This window comes from Cervus canadensis, chromosome 1 (genome assembly GCF_019320065.1).
Source record: "Cervus canadensis isolate Bull #8, Minnesota chromosome 1, ASM1932006v1, whole genome shotgun sequence".
NCBI classification, from domain to species: Eukaryota; Metazoa; Chordata; class Mammalia; order Artiodactyla; family Cervidae; genus Cervus; species Cervus canadensis.
This window is the reverse complement of record NC_057386.1, coordinates 75,332,788-75,358,984: the sequence shown is the minus strand read 5'-3', so window position 1 is coordinate 75,358,984 and position 26,197 is coordinate 75,332,788. Positions and strand designations below refer to the sequence as shown.

At 39.5% G+C, this 26,197-nt stretch overlaps 1 protein-coding gene across 1 annotated transcript in view; it reads right to left on the bottom strand.

Annotated features, from left to right (window-relative positions):
* Positions 1–26,197, bottom strand: part of RNF150 (ring finger protein 150) — a 263,130-nt gene that overhangs the window by 160,656 nt on the left and 76,277 nt on the right. The window lies entirely within an intron of this gene.

The window sequence follows — 26,197 nt, the reverse complement described above, 5'->3', positions numbered from 1 at the left end:
TGCAAGACAGCAAAAGAGACACAGATGTAAAGAACAGACTTTCGGACTCGGTGGGAGAAGGCAAGGTTGGGATAATTTGAGAGAATAGCATTGAAACATGTGTATTACCATATGTGAAACAGATCGCCAGTCCAGGTTCGTTGCATGAGACAGGGTGCTCAGGGCTGGTGCACTGGGATGACCCTGAGGGAGGGGGTGGGGAGGGAGGTGGGAGGGGGTTCAGGATGGGGGACACATGTACACCCGTGGCTGATTCATGTCAATGTATGGCAAAAACCACTACAATATTGTAAAGTAATTAGTCTCCAATTAAAATAAATTAATTTTAAAAAGAAATGTAACAGATATAAAAATATTAAAACAATGAAATTAATGTATTTGGTATGTACTAAGAAAATAATTTTCAAGATGTTTTAATAATGTCACTTCATTTCACAAGTCCTCTTTTGTGTCTGTTATATGTAAAACACTGGACTAAGCCCTAGGTCAGGCCTGGGGGACCAGGAAAGCTACATAACACAACACAACAGGGCCATCAAAGGAAGAGCTTTATCGTTGGGTTGTGTGTAATGAAACCTTAAAAGATTAAAGGTCTGGAAAAAATGAGACTTGAGAGGGAGGTGGAAAGCTGGGAGGGCTTTAGGACTAACACAGTATCATAAACAAAGCCATAAAAGTACATAAATGTGACGTATGTACAGAGAATACTAAAGATCTATGGCAAAGCATGAGGAATCAAAACAAACATATAGTACCCCTTTCCACTCTGGCGATATTTTACTTTAAATTTTGCAAGTGGGGCTGGGCTTGTCTTGTTCATTGCTGTTCTTTTTAAGTTTCTGGCATATAGTGGGTGCTTGTAAAGATTTGTTGAATGGGTGAAGAAAGATGAAGCTAGAAAGATAGTGGAGGGGCCAGATCATGACTGCCCTTGACTGCTAGGTTTAGTGTGTGGATGTATTTTGTGTGTGGTGAAAAATGGGTAACATGACATTTACTATCTTCACCATTTTTAAGGGTACTACTCAGTACATTCACGCTGCTGTGTAACATCTCCAGAAATTTTCTGAGAAATTTGGAAGAAGACAAAAAACATGACCAATCTAATGAGACTATTGAAAGTGAAAGTGAAAGCTCAGTCGTATCCTACTCTTGGTGACCCCATGGACTGTGGCCCACCAGGCTCCTCCGTCCATGGGATTTTCCAGGCAAGCGTACTGGAGTGGGGTGCCATTCCCTCCTCCAGGGGATCTTTCCCACCCAGGGATCGAACCCAGGTCTCCCTCATTGTAGGCAGATGCTTTTACCGTCTGAGCCACCAGGGAAGTCCCAATGAGACTATTAGATCTGCATTTTTCTCTGAAGGAAATGAACAGTTCAAGGTTTGGCATTTCTAAACCTTACTTTGAGGAACAGAAACTCTGTACCACTGAACAACATGAGAACATGGATTCTGTTCTGTGAGCAATAATAAGTCTCTGAAAGTTTTTGAGAAAGACTCTTGCACTTGGGAACATAACCTGTAAGTAATGCTAAAGGTGTGTTACAGCAGCAGTCCCCAACCTTTTTGGCATCAGGGACAGTTTTCATGGAAGACAACTTTTCCATGAATCCAGAGTAGGGGGCTGGTTTGGGGATGATTCAAGGGCATTGCTCTTATTGTGCACTTTATTTCTATTATTATGACATCAGCTCAGCTATTAGATCCTGGAGGTTGGGGACCCCTGAATTAAAGGATCAGTTGGTTTCATGAAGGGAAAACCATGAGGTGGTTAGTGAATTTCTATAGTGAACTGGCCACATTTTATATTCCTATTTTGTTATGGAAAATCCTAAATGCAACATTTTTATTAGAACTGTTGACATACAAATTTATCTGAAAAATATTGATAATGTTTACTCATGTCACATTTAATTTTTTTAAAAAAGGAATTATTCAAAACAATATCCTAATACCAAACAGCACAGCACAAGATAAACGTATTCTTAATTATATCTTACTTAAAAGGCAAACAGTATTCTAAATATATATTTTTTAAAGTGACACTCCATTAAGGGTTTCTTGTTTCCTTTTTTCTTTTTCTTTTTTTTTTTTTAGTAAGCAAGATCACTTCTATCATTATCCTCCTACTAAATCACCATTTAGCTTTTTAGAAAGCATAAAAGCTAGTGACCATAAATGTACTGCATATCACTCAAACAGCCAATGTAAATTAAACTACCCTACTTTAAGTCAATACTTAATCACTTATAGAGACTAACAGACCAATGAAGAACATTTATAGGGAAAACTTTAATGTGAGGATAAGCTAATAATAACAAGAGAAATCAATTTCTTTAGGAGAAATTTGGAAGAAGACAAAAAAAAAACAAAACCAGAAACAATCTGATGAGACCATTAGACCTGCATTTTCCTCTGAAGGAAATGAAACAGTTCAAGGTTTGGAATTTCCAAATTACTTTGAGAGTGTTTGGTCCCAGTTTCCCCCCGAAATAATATAATTTATTTTCTTTTCTCATCATGTAAACAGAAGCCTGAACCATTTTTGCAATAAACTGTTAGATCAAAAATGCATTTTTCCCAAGATAGAAAGTTAAGGAGCTCAACGCCAAGGACTAAATTGCTTCCAGCTGTAAAAGTTGATTTCATTTTTCCTGGGAAAGATGGTATTAGCCAAAGCCAGTGTCATTTGTATAACGTTTAAGAAAGGACACATTAATGGAAGATTAACAATGTGAATGCTAGTGGGCCCCATGTACACAGTCTTAAAAAAAAACTTTAGTTCCCACCTTAGATATACCTATGTTAGAGGAACTGACCTTTCAAAACAGCCAACATAAAAACAAGCATATATAGGAACAATCTGAAATATATATATTTGCTAAGTTAAAGTTTATAGAATTTAAATTATACTTGTAACACAAGCAGAGACAGGACACTCAACTTTGGAGCCCCACCCTTAGAAACCTGGGACGTCAGGCTAGTCCTTATGGAGATTCAGGTAAAGAGAATGCTTGATTTGATTCTCAGGTCCCAGAATAAAGCCCCCAAAGAGGTGGGGGTGAAGACCTCTCTCCATTCTGGGAGACACACTGGAGACAGCCGGCAGGGGGCGGGGGGTGGGGGCGTGCTGAACTTTGGGATATTCCTTAGAACAAGACCTTTGGTGGTACCACTTCAGTATCTTCCACCCTGTCCAGAGGACTCAGTCCAAGAAATCAAAAAAGAAGGCTGAAAAGTCAAGAGCTGGCAGCTTCTTTTGGTGCTCAGGTCTGAATGTTTGTGTTTCCCCCAAAACTCACACCTTGGAATACTAATGCCCAATGTGACAGTTAGGAGGTGGGGCCTTCGGGAGGGGTAGAATACAACCCTCACTTGTATTTGAACAGAGACCCACGGAGCTCCCCAGCCCCTTCTATCAGCTGAGGATACAAGAAGTCAGTGCCCCCTTCCTGCCATTCTGGCATCTCTTCCTGCCATGCTGGCACCCTGATCTAGGATGTCCAGTCTGTAAGAACTGAATTTCTACTATTTATCATTTACCCAGCCTGCGGTATTTTGTTATAGCAGCTCTAGTGCCTTGACATTTGGGGACCTAACAATAGCTTTAAAAGGAATCTCTTTCCCCTTTGATGGCCTCAGGAGCAGAAAAATGACTTAAAACAGCAGGAGACGGTAAAAGGCATCTGGAGAAGCAGTGATAACGGCCCACGGAAGCAGAAAGAATAAGCAGGAGTGGAGATCACCTTTATTCACTATAGGCTGAGGGTCTCAGATGAGACACCCCCAAACCAGAGAAAGACATAGGCAACAGCAAGGGCCTTGGGGAGAAGGGAGAAGGGAGGAGGCTCTGGGAGGTGATTGGAAGCTCCATGTGGATGACAGATTGAGAATTCAGGAAGTTGAGGCCCCACAATTGAGGCCCACCCAAGATGCTGTCTACCCTTGGGAACGATGCAAAAGCCCAAGGCGCTTTTGCATACATACCCAAGGTATGTATGGTACCGGGAGTTGGGGGACAAAATGTGGGAGTAATGTTTACAGAAAACAACACAGAAGCACTTGGGAAAACTCACTGCACTTCTCCAGCTTATGGTTTGGGAATCGGTATTGAAGGAAGACATCCCTCGAGAGTTTGTTTAGTGAAAAGCAGGTGAAATCCAAACAGGGAGCACCACATTCTAGACAATGGTATGGAGCAAGAGAGGGGGAGGATGAGGTGGCTCAGTGGTAAAGAATCTGCCTGCCAATGCAAGAGACATGGGTTTGATCCCTGGGTCCGGCAGATCCCCCGGGGAAGGAAATGGCAACCCACTCCAATATTCTTGCCTGTGAAATTTCATGAACAGAGGAGCCTGGCAGGCTACAGTCCACAGGATTGTGAAAAGTCAGACATGACTGAGTATGCACGCATATGGAGCAAGAGAGAACCTGAGACCAGTTTAACTGGTTAAAGTTAGTGAGTAATTTGCTCAACAGGGGAGAAAGGGAGAGTAAGTGCAAATCAAGAACAGAGGAATAGCACAGAAGAACTGCAAGCAAAAATAATATCCTCACACAAACCCAAGTTACCAAAAATTATTGTTGTTCAGTCACTAAGTCATGTCCGACTCTTTCTGATCCTATGGACTGTAGCCAACCAGGCTCTTCTGTCCATGGGATTTCCCAGGCAAGAATACTGGAGCTGGTTGCCATTTCCCTTCTCCAGGGGATCATCCCATCCCAGGGATCAAGCCTGTGTCTCTTGCATCTCCTGCATTGGAGGTAGATTCTTTACCACTAAGCCACCAGGGAAACCCCACAAAAAAATCATATTTCTCACATAAATACAGAGCTGCAGCTGGCCTACAGTCCCCAGATACCAAGATTCTGTAAAATACAATTTGAAGCCTCTGACTAGGAAAATAATTTTTCAAATATATTTCTTTTGTGGGCTGTTTTAACATAAAGAAAGTTCCACGGATTACTTTTGCTTGCCACTGGGAAGAAAAATGAAGAAAAAGAAAAAAAACCACCATAGAATGAATGGAAGATGCCAATAAGATGATATTTGCTTTAAATCAACTATAATGTAAGAAAACAGAAAAGAACTGAGTAAAGTTTTCAAATGCACATCATGTAGAGGAATACTGTAAGTAACATATAACATTAAGTCTTGGACCATCTGCAAACACCACCATGAACTGTGTCTCAAGAAGCAACTCTGATAAGTGCATTTCATTCTTAGGAATGACAGGTCCCACAGATAAGACCTAACTTATTTTCAAAGAATGTTTCATGAAGGTATATCTTGATAACTAAAGAATTATATACATAATTGTAGGTCTCATTGGGGCTCATACTAGAAAGACATCTACTTTCTTTCTGAAAAGTTAATGATTCAAGAATATGAAATCATCAGTAAAAATTAAACAGATATTTATTGGACATGTTCTGGCAGCTGACATTTGCAGCTTACCTACCTATAATAAAATGAGGAGAAAAATCAATAAAACCCAACAACTTCTAGTGAATCAGAGAAATTCAATTTACTTAACAGCATCCTGAAGGAATCATTGTGCATTGAGAGACTGTTAGTCTTATTGCATAAAATGTGAGCCTCATTCTACCTAAAGAATTAGATTGCTCAAGACAAACAAAATTTTAAATCAATCAGATTAAATAAAGGTCAATTCAACACCTCAGATCTCTCAAATTTGACATCAAATACCCATGACATTATTATGAAAGAACAAACTATTCCAAAGTTCTGAGGCATTTCAAAAACTGGATACTTTCTCAAAGTTCAGCTAGTTTCATTCGAGTTGGTTTTCTTTCCTTGAGGCTCTTTCTATGCAAGAATGAGATGAGTCTGAAAAAATTCAGTTTGGCCCCATGACTACACCCTTGATTTTTCACTATGTGAGTGAGTGAGTGATAGTCACTCAGTTGTGTCCGACTCTTTGTGACCCCATGGACTGTAGCCTGCTGGGCTCCTCTGTCCATGGAATTCTCCAGGCAAGAATACTGGAGTGAGTTGCCATTTCCTTTACTATGTACTAAAGCAAGCAGATCCTAAAAGCTCTAGGATGACAAAAGATACCAGCAATTGCTACCAGTATGAAACAGAAAATTGAATACTGGAATATATAAACTGAAAAATAAAAATCAGAGGTAATTAGCAATTTCTATTGAAGGTAGTGATCCCTATTTCCTGTACAGATGTTCAACTTCCATTTTTGGTATTCATATATTCATTCTCTTCCCCTCCATCCCCCACTCCCTCCCTCTACGTGTGCTGGGGGTGATGGGGTTGGTAGTGTCTGTCCTTTCTTCCTTATGTCCTCAACAAAAAGCACACACAGAGAGAGTCAGGGAAGGTTCTGAAGTCCTTGAAGTTTGTCCTCTGCATCCTCCTCCAGGTAAACTGAGAGGAGCAGTAAATATTCCAGGGAAAACTTTGGTAGAATTGTATGACGATCTTTTCTCAGACTGAAAATGTGCTTGCTCTGACTTTTTATTGGAAAATATAGTCTGGGTATTGGTATGAAAAAAAAAAATTCAAATCTAGTTTCTTTGTGGGCAGTGAGCCTGCAAATAAATAACAGAGACTCATTTGCAAAGGAAAACTGGAACTCTTCCTAAGAGCTAGGGAGGTAATTAGCAAAGAAGAGAGTGGGGTTTTAAGACACACAGAACCTGGTGTGTCTATGAAAAATAGGGGTAAGCCGGGTAAGCCACCCGTAGAACTGATTTCTGAACCTCTCTGATAAATGCAAGATGCCAGTCCATACCTAAATGACAGCAAAAAAGAGTTTCTAGAAGTTTACTGCTATTAATAATATGACAATGGGTCACTTTTTTATGCAAGAATTCATCAAGTATTCATTGCTCCTGCAAACAGCTGAACAAAAACATTTGTTCCAAAATGCTCAGTAATACTAGAAGAAGGAAGCCTAATTCTAGGTATCCCTGGTCAAATTCACATGATACTTGAGGTTTAACATCTTGTCTACAGAAGTTCTACGTAAGGAGACTAAACATATGTAAATGCTTTCTTCCTATCAATACATCCTTGGCATCTGAGTCCAGGTTTGGACATCTGATCTCTTGTACCGTTAGCCAGATTAGCCATGGGTGAACATGCAGAATTCATTTATTTTAGGAGCATAGAAAATTGGAGGTTAGCATAAAGGGAAGGGAAGCCACTTTGATAGGTTTGGGTGCAAGGTCAGTGTTTGGGTGACTCAATTAACAGTCAGTTTCTGACTCCAAGGAACACAGTGGTTTAACTGTAATCATTCCTTTCTGTACTACGGAAGAAAGTCAAAGAGGTCATCCTGCAAGTGGAAGTATATGCAGAAGTAAAAATACTACTCAGGATTCATGGACCACAACCTTGATTTCAGGCCCCTAAAATAATCTCCCCACCCTCAACACATATACAACAGCATTAAGGTTATCTGGAAGGATCAGCGTGTGTGTATGCATGCTCAGTCAGTTCAGTGGTGTTCGCCTCTTTGCGATCCAATGGACTGTAGCCTGCTAGGCTCCTCTGTCGATGGGATTTCCCAGGCAAGAATAAAGAAATGGGTAGCCGATCCCTCCTCCGTGGGATCTTCCCGACCCAAAGATCGAACTCAACTTCTCCTGCATTGGCAGATGGCTTCTTTACCACTGAGCCACCTGGGGATCCCTCTGGAAGGATCAGGGAGACTCCAAAACAACCAACATCTAAGAAGCACTTAGGTTCTTTACATTATCTTATTGAAATCTCATAATATCCTTGTGGGGTATATAGTGGATTTGAAGTCAATATATTCTATTGATATCTATTAACATTTCCTCTCTTCTTTATGTTAATTAAACATACATAAGCAAAGTAACACTATATATTTTTAAAAGATGCATGCATGATTAAGGTGACAGATCAAACGCATCATAGAGGATGGTTTTTGGAAGAGGGAAGGAGTGCATATAACATATGTTAGCAAAATGCCAGCAAAATGCTTTATTAATTATTATGAAGTCCACCCCAATAGAATCCTCATTTTATAGAAAAGAAAACTGGAAGCTTTGAGAGGTTAAGAACCTTGTACAAAAGCACTTGGCTAAAAAGTGTTGATTCCAGTAATGCAAGCCATGTTCTGACTCACTATGCCTTACTGAAACTCCCAACACTGATGTACTGGACGAGAATACAACACTTTTAAATCAAAATAGGAGATTTCACAGAAGCATCCTGTTAAATGGAAAGTCACAACAGCCCTTTCACTCTCCAATGTGTGTTTGCCAGAGAAACTGGATAATCACTGCCAAAATAATTGTCTTCAACACAACAAACCCTAAATTAAGCTCAGTGAACCCTTATTAGGGCCTGACTCCATTCAAAGTATTCTGCTTTGTATCCTGGGCTCTAAACATTTATGTCAATGATGTGCCTGATCGCAAGCAATTATGCTGATACAGTAACCTATGAAGTGTATGGACCCATTTTTATTTACACACATATCCTGATCGATTATTATTATAATCACTTTTAGATAAATAATACCAATAAAGGGTTCTGTTAGTCCTCAAGTATAAATATCTTTACAATATATTTTATAAGAAATTGAGATTCAGATATACCATATTTCTTGGTCAAGGTCTCTACATGGAAGGTTGAGTTGAAATAAATTACAAAGGTAAAGGGAAATGATTTAACAGGAAAGCCAAAGAGAAGGGTGAGGAGATACAGGAGATGGGATAGAAATGGGAACATCTTAAAATTATAGAAATTCTGAAATTAATTAAGATCCTAAGATGGGATTCAGTACAACAGGCAAAAGGTTGTCAAATATCAACTTGGTCTGATTGATAGTTGATAACGTTTTCTCTCTCTCATAACTTTGGATGGACTGGAGGAACTATTTTTCCACAAAGTTTTCAAACGTTGTTTCCTACCTGAACAGATACCAACACTCCTCTTTAAATAGAATGCATTCTTTTCTGTTACTCACATTCATGACTGGACTAGAGTCTATTCTTTGGTTGCCAAAGCTTGGACCAGTTATATAAACTTGTTATTGAAGCATTCGAGGAAATACACAACCACAAGTCTGGGAGGAAGCTGCATAGTAGACTTTGCTTTCACAAAACTGTAATTTACTGACACCCACCAGGGCCAAAATTGAAGTTCACACTTGATGAGTCACTGGTTCCGTATCTCTGGAAGCATGGTGGATGAAGAATTCTTTTTAAACTGCTTCCTCGGCTTCTGAACATCTGCGCTGCTCTCTTCCCATGACCATTTTTATTTTCTTTTTTTTTTTTTGCCAGCTGAAGATTAATTCAAATCAAAAGGCAATTCATCATGCTCAGTTTTCTCCACACTTATTCCATTGGTAAGGGAATTACTGCCAAACAGTACAGTCTTGTGGCCTCATAATTTGTGGGTCTAGGTAAAAGGAGGTATGTTTATTATTCCTTGTAAACAGATATAAGGATATAAGGAGATATCTTTTTTTTGTTTCACCTGGTTTGCAGTACATATTTGGATCCTATCATTTTGTTAGCCTTTTAAGTCCTAACTTTTCCTAGTCACCAATCTTTTAAAACCGCCCCTCTTCCCCACAGAATTAAAAGAACACACACACACAAAACACTCAAACATAGTTTTAAAGTCCAGTCCAGATCTTTCCAGGCTCATGGGAGCACAGCGTGTATGTGTGTGTGTCCCTGCTTTAATATTTCACAGCTTGCCTAAATCTGAAAAAAGTTTAAGAAACATGCATGGGGGGCGGTGGTTTTTTAAAGTTGCAAGTTTTACCTATGTTAAAATGTACATGACAATACCCTGAACATGTCAAATGCCTTCAACCTTTCTTGCAGAAGGAATTTTGACCGCTTTCTGTACCCCCACAGTTCTCCACTGTCAACTGGGGTTTTATTTGTAACAGAGAAAGGCAGAGGTTGGTCCCGATCCAGGATTTGGGCTTGGAAACTCTGAGCACATTCCCAGAACTGATCAAAGACAGATGCGCACAAAGAGGGTGACTCATGGGATACATTTTTCATTGTAAATAAATAAACTCAAGTAATATATCAATGGATATTGGTGACAAATCATTTTACCTTGGAAAAAAACAGAAAATGGAGCCTAATAAAGATTTTTTGTTTGTCCAATTGCTCCCCTAAACACATAGAAAAAAATTCTGTCAAAGGAAGCTAAGGTGGACACCAGAAACTTCTTTGCACTTTTGACTTTGTTCTTAAATTACATGTGGAAGAGTATCTTCCAGGGATCACAGTTAGAGACAACTAAGGTTATAGACTACTGACTCTGAGAAGGGCCGCATCAATTTTTGTTTGGTATGGGTATTTTGACTCTTTCCATCCCTCCTTCTGTTAAAACTGTCTCTTGTTTTTCATCAATGAATTTAATGTATCGCATATTTCTACAGGATGTCACTTTTGCTCTTTTCACTCAAAGACGGTCAAAGCTGTCACTTGTAATGCAGAATTACCCAGGAAGCCTCCTACTAGTGATAGAGCAATAAACCAGAAGGGAAACGAACAGAACAATGAGAGGATGATGCCTGAGAGACACAAAGTATCACAGAAAAGACCAGGGAAAACTCAAACCCAGAAGTGTTGTGACCCACTTTCTGTAGGGTCTTCAAAGACCAAGACCGACTCTGCTCCCTACATTCACTTTCATGGGCACATTCGTCCATGTCATGTAAAGCCCCATATCTGACACTCCCTGGAAAACCAAGACTTGAAGGGAACCAGTGAAATACAGCTCGCTATGATATACCATCACTTGGCTGAGAATGTATGGAGAAGTGGCAGGGTAATTCAGAGCAGTTGCTACACAGCAAGCTAAAAGAAGCTCCTGGAAATACAATGAAGTGCAAGGTCTCCATTCAGCTACGTTTTGATGGAATGTTACAGATATTTCATATTCATGGGCCACTGGTGAACACAGCCCACAAGACCCATCTTGGCATGAAGCCATCTAGGATGGGTCAGTACGGTGTGTAAGTGACAAAGAGCTGGCTGTTGTAATTTTGTGAGAATGAAGAAGAAAGCGTGTTTACTACATATGGCTTTTATGGAAGCTGCCTAGCTATAGCAAGATGACAGGGATCAACATAATCCTTCTTTCATTTCTCACTTTCTCTACTGGTAAAATCTAAGAACCAGGGTAGAAGTAACAGACTTTCAAAATAAAAGCAGCAGTGAGGCATGATGTTCAGCCATAGTCAGGGCCCGGCCAGTGGCTCATGGTTGGCACCTATTTTGAGAGACGGTTATTACAGAATATTGTCAATATCAGTTGTGCCTCAATTAAGGGATGGCAAAACTTTAGAAGTATGAAGCAAAGGGGAGAATAAGGAGATGCTAGGTGCTTCAGGGGCTTATACTTTCTAACAGTCAAAGAGAAATTATAGTCTATTATTAAGTACTAGAGATAACAATTGAAAAGTGTAGCCAACACAATCAAGGATAAGGGCATTAGTCTAAAAAAAATCTTAAGAAACATATCAAGAGGAAATAAAAAGTGGCACACTTAAGGGGAAGATGGTAAAAATAAGAGCTTTTAGGACAACAGAATTAAGGGAAAAATGGAATGGAAGAGGGGGAAAAAGGTTACAACAAACTATAACAAGTAAAGGGTTAATTTCTAGTAAAATAAAAAATGTTTAATGTTTTTGTAAAAATTAAGAAATTAAAAAATATTCTTAAATAAGACCACCAGTAAATCCCCAATAAATAAATGGGTAAGCAATTCAAAAATTTAATGAAAGAGGAAATACAGAAACTGGAAAAAAAATCCACAAAGTCATTGCTAATGATTAAAGAAATATAAAGGGAAGTACACCAGCAAATATTCCAGGAAATCATTTTTTTTTTAATTAAAAAAACCACTCTTTAGGGTTAGAGTGGAGAAAATAAACTCATTCATTGCTAATGACATTACAAATAGCACCTATCTGGAGAAATATTTGCCAATGAGAAGACAATAAATATGTTCAGTGACTCCCCTGTTGTAAATTAACCTATGGTTAATTTAAACAACTTCAGTGCCCACTGATGGGGAGAAGCCATGTATCTTAAGAGTGCAGTTGATACAACTGAATATGATGCCATCACTAGAAGGATAAATCTGATTTTTAAAAATGTGGAGATTTACTAAATCATTAGAAGTGGAAATATATATGCAAAATACACATATAGGTATCCATACATATACTGAAGTTGTATGGAAATTACTTAAACTTTCTTTCCCTTTCTGTTTTCGTGAGATATAATTAACATACAGCACTGTATAGGTTTCAGGTGTATGGCATTATGATTTGACTTACATACATTATGAAATAAATAAATTTAGTGAACATCAATCATCTCATATAGATACAAAATAAAAGTAAAACGAAAAAAAATTCATCATGATAAGAACTCTTAGGATTTACTCTCTTAACAACTTTTATACACAACATACAGCAATGGAGATTATGTTTATCACATTGTACATTATAACACTTACTTAACTTTCAACTGGAAGTTTGTACCATGGGACTGCCTTCATCCAATCCTTTCTCCTACCACCTCCCACCTCTGGTAACCACAAATCTGATTTCTTTTTCTATGAATTTGTTTATTTTTGAACTACAATTGGCCTACAACACTGTCTTAGTTCCTGGGGCACAATATAGTGATTGGGTATTTCTATACACTACAAAATGATCACCACAATAAGTCTAGCTACCACTGGTCATCATACAAAGATGTTACATTATTACTGACTATATTCCTTACACTGTATATTTCATACCCATGACTATTCTATAACTGGAAGCTTGTACCTCTTAATCTCCCTCATCTATTTTCTCATACCCTGTCCCTCTCTTCTCTCTAGCAACTACTTATTTATTCTCTGTATCTATGACTCTGTTTCAGTATGTTTGTTTATTTGTTTTGCTTTTTAAATTACACATATAAGTGAATTCATATAGTATTTGTCTTTCTCTGTTTGATTTATTTCACTTTAGCATAATACCTTCTGGATTCATCCATGTTGTTGCAGATAGCAAGAGTTCATTATTTTTTATGGCTGAGTAATATTCCATTGTGTGTATATGTGTGTGTGTGTGTGTGTGTACATGTGCATGCATGCTTACTTGCTCAGTCATGTCCACCTCTTTGTGACCCCATGGGCTGTGTAGCCGGCCAGGCTCCTCTGTCCATGGGGATTCTCTAGGCAAGAATACTGGACTGGGTTGCCATGCCCTCCTCCAGGGGATCTTCCCAACCCAGGGATCGAACCCACGTCTCCCACATTGCAACCCAGGGATTGAATCCAGGTCTCCCACACTGCAGGCAGATTCTTAACTGTCTGAACCACCAGGGAAGCCACACATGCAAAAATATATTTACACATATGTATTATACATACATACATACATATATAAATACACACACACAAGCATCTTGTTTATGCTGTCATCTACTGATGGCCACTAAGGTTGTTTCCATATCTTGGCTATCATAAATAATGCTGCAATGAAGATAAAGGGGATTATCATTTTGAATTAGTGTTTTCCTTTTATTCAGATAAATACCCAGTAGTAGAATTTCCTGGCATGTTGCAGTCCATGGGGTCCCAAAAAGTTGGACACGACTGAGTGACTGAACTCAACTGAACTAAGTAGAACTGTTGGATCCTATGGTAGTACCAGTTTTAATTTTGTGAGGAACTTCCATAGCAGTTTTTTATAATGGTTGTACCAATTTATATTTCCACCAACAGTGCATGAAGGTTCCCTTTTCTTCACAATTTTCTCGCCAACAGTTGTTTCTTTTTGTTGTCTTTTTGTTAACAGCCATCCTGATAGATGTGAGGTGACATTTCACTGTGGTACTGATGGGCATTTTCCTCATAATTAGTGATGGTGAGCAGCTTTTTATGTGCCTGTTGATCATCTGTATGTATCCTTTGGAAAAATGTCTACTGAGGACTTCTGTTCATTTTTTGAGTGTTTTTTTTATGTCATTAAACGATAAAATGACATATCGTTTGCAAGTATTTTCTCCCATTCAGTAAGCAACCTTTTCATTTTGTTAATAGTTTCCTTTGCTGTGCAAAAGCTTTTTAGTTTGATCTAGTCCCTTTTGCTCATTTTTGGTTTTGTTTACCTTGCCTAAGGAGACAGATCTGATTAAATATTGCCAAGACTGACGTCAGGGTACTGTCTATGTTTTCTTCTAGGCATTTCATGGTTTCAGGTCTTACCTTTAAGTCTTTAAACCACTTTGAGTTTATTTTTGTACAAAGTGTGAGGAAGTTACAAAAATTACTTTTAAATTTATAAATACTGAATTTATGCTGCCATTAAAAAGATATATATACACATATAGGTATATATAAAGAAATAAGAAGAAGTATTTATGTATTTACAAAAATATTGAAAGTCAAAAGATACATATGTACACATATATATTTTTACATAATATATCACAATTATATACACTTATAAATTTGAAATAAAAATCAGAAGGGAGCACACAGAAATGAAACTGTGGCACTTGGAATATTTAATTATGGATAAATATTTTTCTAAATACAATTCAATTTTTCCTATTTTTTATTATATAGGTAGATTCAAGGGAAAAAGTTCTTAAAACCCAGAGAAAACCACTTTCCAGTCAACCATACTCTAGATTATAAGAAATCCCAAAATAAATTGTGAGTTTATAGGCCTAGACGTCTCAGGAAGGAGTTTGGTGAGTTTATAACTTTATGACAGACCATTGATGTTTCACCGTATAAAAAATCCATGTTGGTGAGAAAATATTCAAGACAACACTCAGCTCTTAAAGTTTTCCTTTCTCTCTAGAAATACATGACTAAAATTGATGAGTATAATATTTGATAGTGGTATATTTGATGTATGTGCAGAGAGACATTTCTTCTCACTGGCAATGAGCAAACTTACGTGTGTAATAATTACAAACGTACACACACACACACACATACATATGCACTTTACATTCACACACACATACACTCAGTGAATGACAGTCTTTTAAGGTAACTAAGCATCATTAGGAGACGCAAGAGATGTGGGTTCAATCCCTGGGTTGAGAAGATCCCCTGGAGAAGGAGAGGGCAACCCACTCCAGTATTCTTGCCTGGAAAAACACCATGGACAGAGGAGCCTGGCTGGCCACAGTCCATGGGGCTGCAAAGGGTCGGACACGGCTGAGCAATAGCACGGGCACAAGCAAGCATGGTTAGATAACAGAGCGAATATTTGGGAGAGCTCTCCTGAAAGCAGCAGAGCTCCATGTCATGCCTCCCCCTGGTCTAGCCACTTGATTAGGGTTGGCTTCTGGTACACTTGAACATGCCCCATTTCTGGGGCTTTCACTGTGCTGTTCTTCCTATCTAGAATGTCATTTTCCCCATATAGTCACAAGGCTCAGCCAGGGGTAATATGCAAAATATTCAACAGCTGGCATACTTCTGGGAAATAACCAATTAGTCCAAACATCTGGCCAATCAGAAGGACGCTGGGCATAGCATCCACAAGGCTTTACAGGTTCCTCGTCCCAACCTTCGTGCACTCACTCCCTTCAGGTCTTGGCTCAAATAACACCTCTTGGAGACGTATCCCCAGATAGCCCTACATACAGGAGCATCCCAGTCATTATATCTCAAGACTCTACCTTCTTTTTTTGTTGTTGTTGTTCTATAGCACTCATCATTACCTGTCAATATATATTATGTATTTATCTGTCAAACTTTGTATTGTCTGTATTTCTCCTATTATGTAAGTTCCAAGAGCAGGAACCTTGCCTGATCTTCTCAAGGTTGGCTGTGACCTCCACTTGCTAAATCCAATGATCAATTCTTACTTCTCATCTTTGAGTTCTCATTAGCGATTGACCACTTTTTCTTTTTTGAACCCCTTCCCTCCTAAGCTCTAGAACATCAAGAGGGTTTAATTTTTTTTTTTTTCCTCTACTCCTTTTCAATCACCCTTCATCTCCCTGACCTCTAAGACTGGTTGGTACACTCCGGGCCTCAGACCTTCGTGTTCTCAGCAAGAACCACAGCTTTAAATAACACCTGTACGCTGATGACTGATTTCTACCTTCAGTCTGAACTTCAGACTCATCTATCCAGTTGCTTCTTGTCATCTCCCCTGGATGTTGAACAGGCATCCAGACTTGTCTCAAATGGAACTCCTTGCTTACCATCCCCCAACCATGTTCCTCTTAAATCCTCCCTAGCTCAGTTAATATTAACTTTTCTGGTTAGACCAGAAACCTTCATCTCATCTTTGATGCTACTTTTTACCTCATACCCTGCCTCTGGTCTGTTAACAAAATGTGCTGATTCATCTTTCAAATGATACCCAGAATCTTATCTGTTCTTATCACCTCCATTTCCGCTATGCTGGTCTGAGTTGACATGATCTCTTACCATGCATTATTGCAAAAGCCTCTTAACAGATCTCCCTGCTTCATGTCCTGTTCTTTTCAATTTATAACAGTACCAGATCCAGGATGCTTCTGTTTAAACATGTGAGTGAGATCATGTCATTCCCTTACTGAAAACCAGCCCAGGGCTTCCAAATCACGTAGATGTCATCAGACCTAAAGGTTCATTTTGTCCTGGTGTCTGTTCTCTCTCTGATCGCCTCTGTCACTGCTACACCAGCCACACTGGGCTCCCCCTGTGCCAAGCAGACGTACACTCAGAGACTTTGCACATCTTTCCTCTACCTGGAATGCCAGTCCCAAGATACTCACCTGGGTGTCTCCTTCATATTACTTAAAGTCTCTTCCTTAGTGAAGTCTTACCCAGCTAGTCTACCTAAATTTAAACTTACCCCAACTATTTCACTCATGTAACACTTAGTTTGATTATATTTTCAGTGCTCCTAGTTTCAAGCATTTTAACGGAAGATGAGACTTGAGAAGAATGCCCAGGCCAGATCACAAGAGCCCCGTGAGCCATGCAAAGCCTTGACATTTTCCACAAGGCGGTGATGCTGCAGCAAAGGCTGTTAGTCAGAGATGTGATACCATCACAACTGTGTTTTAAAATCATTATCTTGGTAGTGTTGATTTTTTTAAATGAAGCATAGGGAACATCAAGCTCTGGCAGCATAAAAAGACCAACAAAATTTTATTGAAGATTTCACACAAAGCTACAGTCTTCCTTAGTCAAATAGCTTCCATTTCTATTCATTGCTCTATGACAACTTTATTCTTCAGTGATTATGTTCACTGAGTCCATTTCTTAGGGATTGATGAACTTCAAATTCTTGAGCCACTTGGGACTTCACATGAACAATTCCCCCTAATGCTCAAAAGTTTCAAAGATTAAACAGAAACTCCTAAATAAAGCAAGACTGTACATCAACAGGAAAAACTTTAAATATTAAGAAGGGGGAAAAAAAGAAAAAAAATGAAACAATATCTTAATTGGTGAAAAATAAAAGTATGATAAGTTTCTAAGTGACGTGAGCCCAACTGTGGCATGCTGGGAGGCAGCCTATTTCCCCTGTAAAGGAACAGATTCTACTCAACTCCAGCAAGTTGTTGCCAAACTCCTCTATTTTTCAAAGAAAAGCCAACATTCAGATGTTTATGTGAAAGCTCCCAAGTTTTGAAATATTGAAATGAAGTCAAACCTTCCCACAGTCGCGTTCAACTCCAGCTGTGGCAATCTCTGCCATCTGATGGGCGATTTTTGGAGTCTGCAATACTCTCAGTCTCTTATATACTTGCTTAGCAGTTCTATGCCTCAGTTTCCTTAACTGTGAAACCTGGATAACTCCACAAACTGCAGTTAGGAACAAATTATATCCTAAGTACAAAGTGTTTGCACTAGTGCATGTCCTATAGTAAGTCCTCAAAAAAGTTACTATTCTCATGATCAGTTTGCCATTGAAAATAAACACTTGGCGTCTGCCCACCTAGAAATTACCAACGTTTTTGGATCAACTGAGCACATTTTCTGATACACAATTGGTGGTGAGCCCTCTTCTGAGGACTGTGCAAATAGGCAAGGAAAATAAGCAAGGTGCCTGCCTTTGCCAGTAAAATCAGAAGGAGCAATCAGAGTAAGTGAGTATTAAGTCAATTTGGGGACAGGCACCAAAATTCATGAAATAGATATGAGGAAAAGTGAGTCACTCAGTCGTGTCTGACTCTTTGCGACTCTGTGGACTGTAGCCCACCAGGCTCCTCTGTCCATGGAATTCTCCAGGCAAGAATACTGAAGTGGATTGCCATGACTTCCTCAAGGGGATCTTCCTGATTCAGGGATCAAACCCATGTCTCTTACGTTTCCTGCATTGGCAGGCCGGTTCTTTACCACCAGTGCCACCTGGGATGCCCAGAGTCCATTTCAGTTCAGTTCAGTTCAGTCACTCAGTCATGTCTGACTCTTTGCGACCCCATGAACCACAGCATGCCAAGCCTCCCTGTCCATCACCAACTCCCGGAGTCCACCCAAACCCATGTCCACTGAGTCGATGATGCCATCCAACCATCTCATCCTCTGTCGTCCCCTTCTCCTCCTGCCCTCAATCTTTCCCAGCATCAGGGTCTTTTCAAATGAGTCAGCTCTTCGCATCAGGTGGGCAAAGTATTGGAGTTTCAGCTTCAGCATCAGCCCTTCCAATGAACACCCAGGACTGATCTCCTTTAGGATGGATGGGTTGGATCTCCTTGCAGTCCAAGGGACTCTCAAGAGTCCACGTAGATGAGTCCATATAGGGTCCTTACGAAAATCAATGTTTAGGCAGGTTTCAAACCGGGACCAGAGATGATACTGAAACTGGCGGATACAGTGGGAAAGAAAAGTAATAAGAAAGTGAAGGAAGGTTTCATGGGTGCCATCCAAGTGTGTCAGCCTGTCTACGAGAAAGGTGGCCCGGACTGGACAGGGCTCTGGGAAGGGAAGAAGGGACTCTGGCATTTGGCTATGAGGGGTGGGCATGAGAACAGATTACATCTGCCAACAGTGCTAAAAATGAAAAAGAGGATGAGACAAATGACCCAGCCTCCTTTCCTCTGCTAAAGCTGCCTCTTCAAAATGTCTCTCCCTCCAAAGGGAGCAGTGTGGAAAATGTGGTCCCTGAAACGTCACACTGCAAGCCCTCTCTCCCCAGGCAGTAGGAAAACTCTGCAAGCACCTGCTCTGTGAGACAATTGAGATGTCCTATATTTATCTACACTTTTTTTTTCTTCACTCCTTTTAAAAAATCGCACATTTGCTGTAGAAACCACATGATGACATTTAAGGGAAATATCTCAAATGAATAAAAAAACTACTTTTATTTTCTGAAGCTAACACAATTCTCTGTTTTATATTTTCCTGTCTAATTTTTGTCTGTTAAGTCTACTGATCTGTCAAGTTATAATCATTGTGTATATTTAATTCAATCATCTATTTTGTGCATTTACCACGTGTCCAAGTGTCCCCTGAGTTTCTATAGTCAGCATTATGACTTAAATGTCTGCATAATATTTCATCAAGTCAGTGCCCCCTAATTTGCTAAAATATCAGGCATTTAAATACTGTCTATTTTTTTCTGTCAAAGAAAATGCTATAACACCCATCATTTTGTATAGCTTTGTGCTTTTTAAAAATTATGTTGGACAAATCCTCAGGATAAATTCAAAGGAGTGGGATGATTGGGCCAAATGGTATGAACATTTTTTTTTCTTATTATTAGTTTTAAACTTTTTATTTTGTCTTGGGATATAGCTGATTAACAATGTGTGGTAGTTTCAGGTGAATACATGATATATATACATGTATCCATTCTCCCCCAAACTCCCCTCCCATCCAGCCTGCCACATAACACTGAGCAGAATTTCATGTGCTATTCAGTAGGTCCTTGTTGGTTATCCATTTTAAATATAGCCGTGTATACATGACTATCTCCAACTCCCTAACTATCCTTTCCTCCCAACCTGCCCCCCAGGCAACCATAAGTGGTGTGAACATTTTAATTCCCCCTAATCCACATCTATTAAGATGAGTATGGATGGACTGTAACTGGTAACTTTGACTGCATAACCAGAGACACACAGCCTGCAGTGTGATTTACGCCAACCCACATGTCAGTCCTCAAAATGCTCCACAACCTCATAAGGGGCTGAACACACTAGATGTGGGCCATTAAACAGAGCACAACTGAATGTCAAGTCATGCCTTTTTTCCTTCCTAACTCCCCCTACAACGTTAATGCACTGATAGTAAAGACGTAAGTAACCACCTTCTCTCTTTGAATAAAATGCTCAGGAGAGATATAACAGTGAGTCTGCAAACCTTGAAACCTAGTAAACAAGAATTATCCGTTACTGAGAAATCTGAGTGAGGCCAAGCTCTGAACTATATCAGGCACTAATATAATAAAAGGATAAGGTGGGAGCACACATCGAATGGAAACTATAAATCACACAAAGTACTAGAGAAACTGTGATAATGAAGAATAAAACCGAGGCTAAAAAACCTGTGACATTTTATAGAATATCATTACTTTAAAACACACATGAAAAAGAAATATCGAGGTTATTGTTATTGAAGAGCACAATGAGAGTGAAACCACTTTGTCCATAGTTTTTAGTTAAGCAGTTAGTAATAAAAAAGTGCTTTGGAAGGAGTAGTGATAGATTTTAATAAAGATGGAAGGCTGTGGGAGAAAAAGACTAAATCTAGCTTCCAGCAGGCAAGGTGAGATGAAGATTGGTTAGTCTTTTTGGCTAATCTCATTAGGAGGAAAGAACCAATTCTGGAAGTTCCGTAATTTCCCTTGACCATCTGGGGTAATAAAACACTATTTACTGCCAGGAGCCCAACGCCACTGGTGGGTGCTGGGCACGCTGAGATCACGCCTCGAAGAGTGACGACGTGCAAATCACAGAATCAGGGCATGGTCAGCTCTGCTTCCCTTGGCGACTCACTCCATGGACCGATTAGAGAGCAGTCTCTCCAGTTATACAGCAACCCCCAAGGAACGTCCAACTCAGCGTTGCACTGTGTTGGCCAGCTCAGAGGCTGGGTGGCAGCCTGCCTCCATCTCAGGCAACACCACCAGCTCTGGCTCAGGGCACTGGTTTCTTGGTTGGATCTCAAACTACTTTCAAGGGACATTATCTGTCAAAGGCAACATGATGCTACATAATTCCACTTCCAGGAGACGGGCAGTTTAGACGTTCCAAGGGGCCTTCTCAAATTTAAAACAGTTAGCACAGAAAAGTTGTATTCCCTCTCTGAACTCATATGATGTAAGAGAAACCTCTGAGTTGAATAGCAAAAAAAGTCATAGGGCTTGAAAAAATGGTATTTTCCTGAGAGCAAATGCTATTGTCAGGGCTACGGTGGGAGACTAGCATGTGAGGCAGTACCAAGGTGGCAGAGGGGAGCCAGAGAGCCCCTGATTAAGCCCAAGATGCTGGGCAGGGTCTAAAGTGGCCCAACATCAGCAAGTCCTGATGACAAACACAGACAGTCTCTGGAGAAAAGTAACCTCAACTTAGACTTTCTACTTTTTCACAGTTAACATCAATCAAATCTGAACTTCACCATGAATAAGCAGCAGAAATAACAAACAACAGAGCTAGACAACAAGTACTTCGTATATTGGATTAAAAAATAAGTAAGGAATGGTTAAAAAATAAAAAAGTGAAATCCCCAAATAAGCAAGCATAGGAGATAAAAAATGATCAGGGGATTGAAAAATGGAACTTTGGAGAGAAGATGAACTACTGAAATAAAAGTACTCTGCTGGGTCACGAAGATCCCCTGGAGGAGGAAATGGCAACCCACTCCAATATTCTTGCCTGGAGAGTCCCATGGACAGAATTATCGCCTGGCGGGCTACAGTCCATAGGGTCTCAAAGAGTTGGACATGGCTGAGTGGCTGAGGACGCACACACTGACAAAGACAGAATAAGTAAACAGAACAATGGATCAGAAGAAATTACTGACAATGCAGCACAGAAGCCTAGAGACAAAATACGCAAAAGAAGTTATGAGACGTGGAAGACAAAGAATAAGATGGTCTAATGTATGTCTAATGAAAGCCTCAAAATGAAAAACTGGATAGAAAAGAGGCTATATTTAAAGGTACAATGTCTGAGGATTTTCTAAAACTGCTTAAAAATTCCAGAGATACAGGAAGGACACTTTATTTTTTTATTTTTATTTTTTTTTGTCATACATTGATATGAATCAGCCATAGATTTACACGTATTCCCCATCCCGATCCCCCCTCCCACCTCCCTCTCCACCCGATTCCTCTGGGTCTTCCCAGTGCACCAGGCCCGAGCACTTGTCTCATGCATCCCACCTGGGCTGGTGATCTGTTTCAAGGAAGGACACTTTAAAAAGAAGGATTCAAGAGTTCATAGTTCAAAAAATGTCTTACCCCCTGCATAGTCGCACATTTTAAAGAAAAGGTGGTGCACCTTAGGTCAGCATTTACTAAACGCCCTGGGTCAGGAAGTGGTTTAAGCACTAATTTGCCAGAGTAGTTCATTATAATTAAGGTGTTCCTCTCTTTACACCTTGTAATTGTTGGCCCTAAATTTTGCCTAATTTTTTTTTCTTGAATCATATCCAAAAGGTAAGGTAATATACTGCTATTTTAAAATATCCTATTGTTCATATAAAGCTTTTCATAAAGAGGGGAATCTTTTTACAAAACCAAATATTAAGAAATTGTGATTTTTCACACACTACATTTTCTAGAAACAGGATGTAAATACATATTGTGAAAACAGCTATTTTTACACTGCTGTTAACATAAACTTCAAAATAATACCTAAACACCTGCTCAGGCCCTTAAAATTAGAAGGATGTGGGCTGGTGAGAGAAACAGCTGAATAGTCAGTCAGTACTGATGATCTCCTAAGCGCTTTTTAAACTTGACGGCAGCTCCTTTCTCCTCTGCCTGAGGCCCTTTGTAAGCACATTTTAAAGACAAGCAACAGAAGGAGGAACAAATAATCTTTACATTCCTCTCTTCCTCTGTACCTAATCTTCACCTCTTCCTTTAGTAGTCAAAGAAATGAGGGAGGGAAAAAAACCTCTCCTTTTCCTCAGCTCCCACCCCTGCCGTCAGAGCTCCCAGGTCTCAGGAAGAAGATAGAGGACCAGGGCCTATGAAGGCTCCCCTGGTGGTCCAGTGGTTAAGAAGCAGTCTTCTAATGCAGGGGTTACAGGTTTGATCCCTGGTCAGGGTACTAAGATTCCACATGCTGCGGGGCAACCAAGTCCGCGTGCCAAAACTAGAGAAGCCTGCGTAACAAAGTGAAGACCCAGCACAGCCAGAAAAAAAAGAAAAAAGACTTCTTGACCTTCTTTCCTTTCCCTATTCTCCATATATCTTTGCATACCTTTGAATATCACAGAACACAGGGCCCAGAGCCCAGAATTTAAGAAGAAAATCTACCTATATAAAAGGCATAAATGTATTTAAAAAAAAACACGTATGATTCACAACAGTAAGCATACATTTGATGGTGTTGCTGTTAGGCTCTTTATCAGAGCATCAACAAAAATAATTTGGTTTGCCAACATGGAATTTATAGTTTAATTCCATGCAAGAAAGAAACCCAACATATCACAACCACTGATGTAGGTGTCAAAATTAAGCAGAGATGAAGGGAATACACTGTCCAGTTGAAGGCTCTTAGAGCCAGAATGGGTTATTCAATTTGACAATAATATGGGATTAGGTGTCTCAACCATTCAGATTCCCCAGTTGGGTCTTTCTAGCTATCCAGCCATGATGATGGTGACAGAAGCAAGTAATTATAGTTGGTAATCAAGAATAACAAGGGGACAGATGATTGAAAATAGATCACTGAAAAATCATTCTATTTGGTTTTAGAATGAAGTTGTGATTCATTTGGCAAATTTGTTCTCATTATTCCAGGAGTAAGCAGTTCAGTCACGTGCAGAGAAATCAAAGACACTGGTCAGTATTCAATTTCTCTCTTTAATACCATAAAGTAAATAATTCACATTAAGGTAATTAGGAGCACAATGCTTTATTTGCTTTTTTGTGGATGAGCTTTGACACTGGAAAAGAGCCCAGAGAAGCAGTCTGCCTGATGAATACATCTCTGGTTCTTTAAAACAGAATGTGCGCGCATGCTCAGTTGTGTCAGATTCTTTCGTGATCGCACGGACTGTAGCCCAACAGGTTTCTCTCTCCATGGGATTTCCCAGGCAAGAATACTGGAGTGGGTTGCCATTTCCTTCTCTATGGGATCTTCCTGACCCAGGGATCAAACTCGTGTCTCCTGCATCTCCTTCATTGGCAGGTGGATTCTTTACCACTAGCGCCACGAAAGCCCTGCTGGACAGTCAATGAGCAGCTACAGCCCTCCACCCTGACTCTTCACACGCTCCCTTCTCTGCTGACCCGCCTCGCTGCCTCTCAGGGGATCTCCCTGTGTCCTGATAACTTCTCACCACTAAAACATGCATCGAACCCCCTCAGCAGAGTCCAGGTGTTCCGGGATATGCCCTCTTCTGCTTCACAAACAAATCTGGCAAGACCCCAACACACCACTCTAGGCATCCTTTCTGCCAACAAGACCAAAAATCCCTTTGCTCTGAAAGCAGGGAGCATGAAGACTCAGCTTCACTGTGCAGGCCATAATAACTCCAAATAATTCCAAGTGATTCCTCCTAATTAAACCTGACATCACCTACCCTTTGGTACAACTGAAATAGTTAACTTTAAGCAACAACAGGAAGCCACGGCAGTAATTCCATGAACCACCAGATGAAACAACTCTGTGCACAAAATCAAAGGTACATCTCATCAACAGATTGTGTACACATGACTGGTATTCTGATCTTGATATGCCAAATGAAGGTATTCCTATTAAGACGAATGAACATCTATTTTTCTACATATGGAAGAGGTGATCCTACTGGAAACTTTAATAACAGGCTTCTTATTATAAAATTACTACATATTCACTGTAAATGTTTGAGAAATATACAAAAGAGGAATAAAGGGAAAAAAAGAAGCAGAGGGAAGAGAAGGAGGAGGAAAACTCTTAACCTAACCATCCACAGACAATACTGTGAATAGTTTGGTGGCTTTTAAAAATTGAGAATATGACATACTTTCTGATTTTTAGTCTGCCTTTTCCCACAAGATATGCTGCTAACATATTCTGGTCAGTACATAATCCTTTCAAAGCTCTGAGAGCAACAGGAGACAACATTCTGCCCTTACACTGGATCTAGTGGTTCGTTCTGCTCTCTCCACTTTAAACCCAGCATCTTCCTCTGGCTAGTGTCTGCTCCACAGGTTCCATTCCTTCTGAGTTACCCTCTTTGTCACCAGAGCTCTCTTGGCCACCAACAAACCAGCCAGAGCACCACACATTTAGCCAAATAACTTATTCCTTAGCCTCCTCACCTGTATTCTATGACCCTTTGATCCTTTTCCGGATCAAACTTCAAACTTCAACATCAAACTTCAATGACTTGGGTTTTGCATCAGTTCCACAAAGTCTAAATATACAAGGTTTAAAAAGCTGACCGATCAATCATAAATGGAGAGGTCTACTGTTGATCTGTTTTAACCATATAGTCATATGTTTAAAACCTAACAAAATGTGCTTCATCAGAAGATTAATGGTTTTATCCCAAGGCCCAACTCCTGTAGTTCTTTTTTGAATTTGTCCTAGTTGCAGTTTGATATTCTCTGCAGTAATTTTTTCCTAAGGTAAAAGTTTCTGTTGAGGATCATCAACTATTCATTAAGAATTTCAGTTGAAATTTTAGATTTATCTGTATCAGCAAAGTAATTTGAAAAGCTGAGGTAATTTGCCTGGAAATCTGAGATTTAAGGAATCTGGCTATTTTGGGAAAGTTTACAAGCTAAAAAAACATCATCTTTTATCTGTGTATTCACATCTTAGAATGAAATACACAATTTTAGCATCTTTAGTGTTCATATTTTTGGTTTCTAGTATTCTCTGTCAATTCTTTTAGGTTTCAAAGAAGAAAAGTATTTGATGAAAATTAAAATTTTATGACAAAACTTATTTAATATTACAAAACTCTGAATATATGCTTTCTATGTGAAGAAGTAGCTGCATCTTAAGTGAGTTATTTGACTGTAAGATGACAAAAGAAATAATCTAGACATAAAATCTTATTGAAGCTTC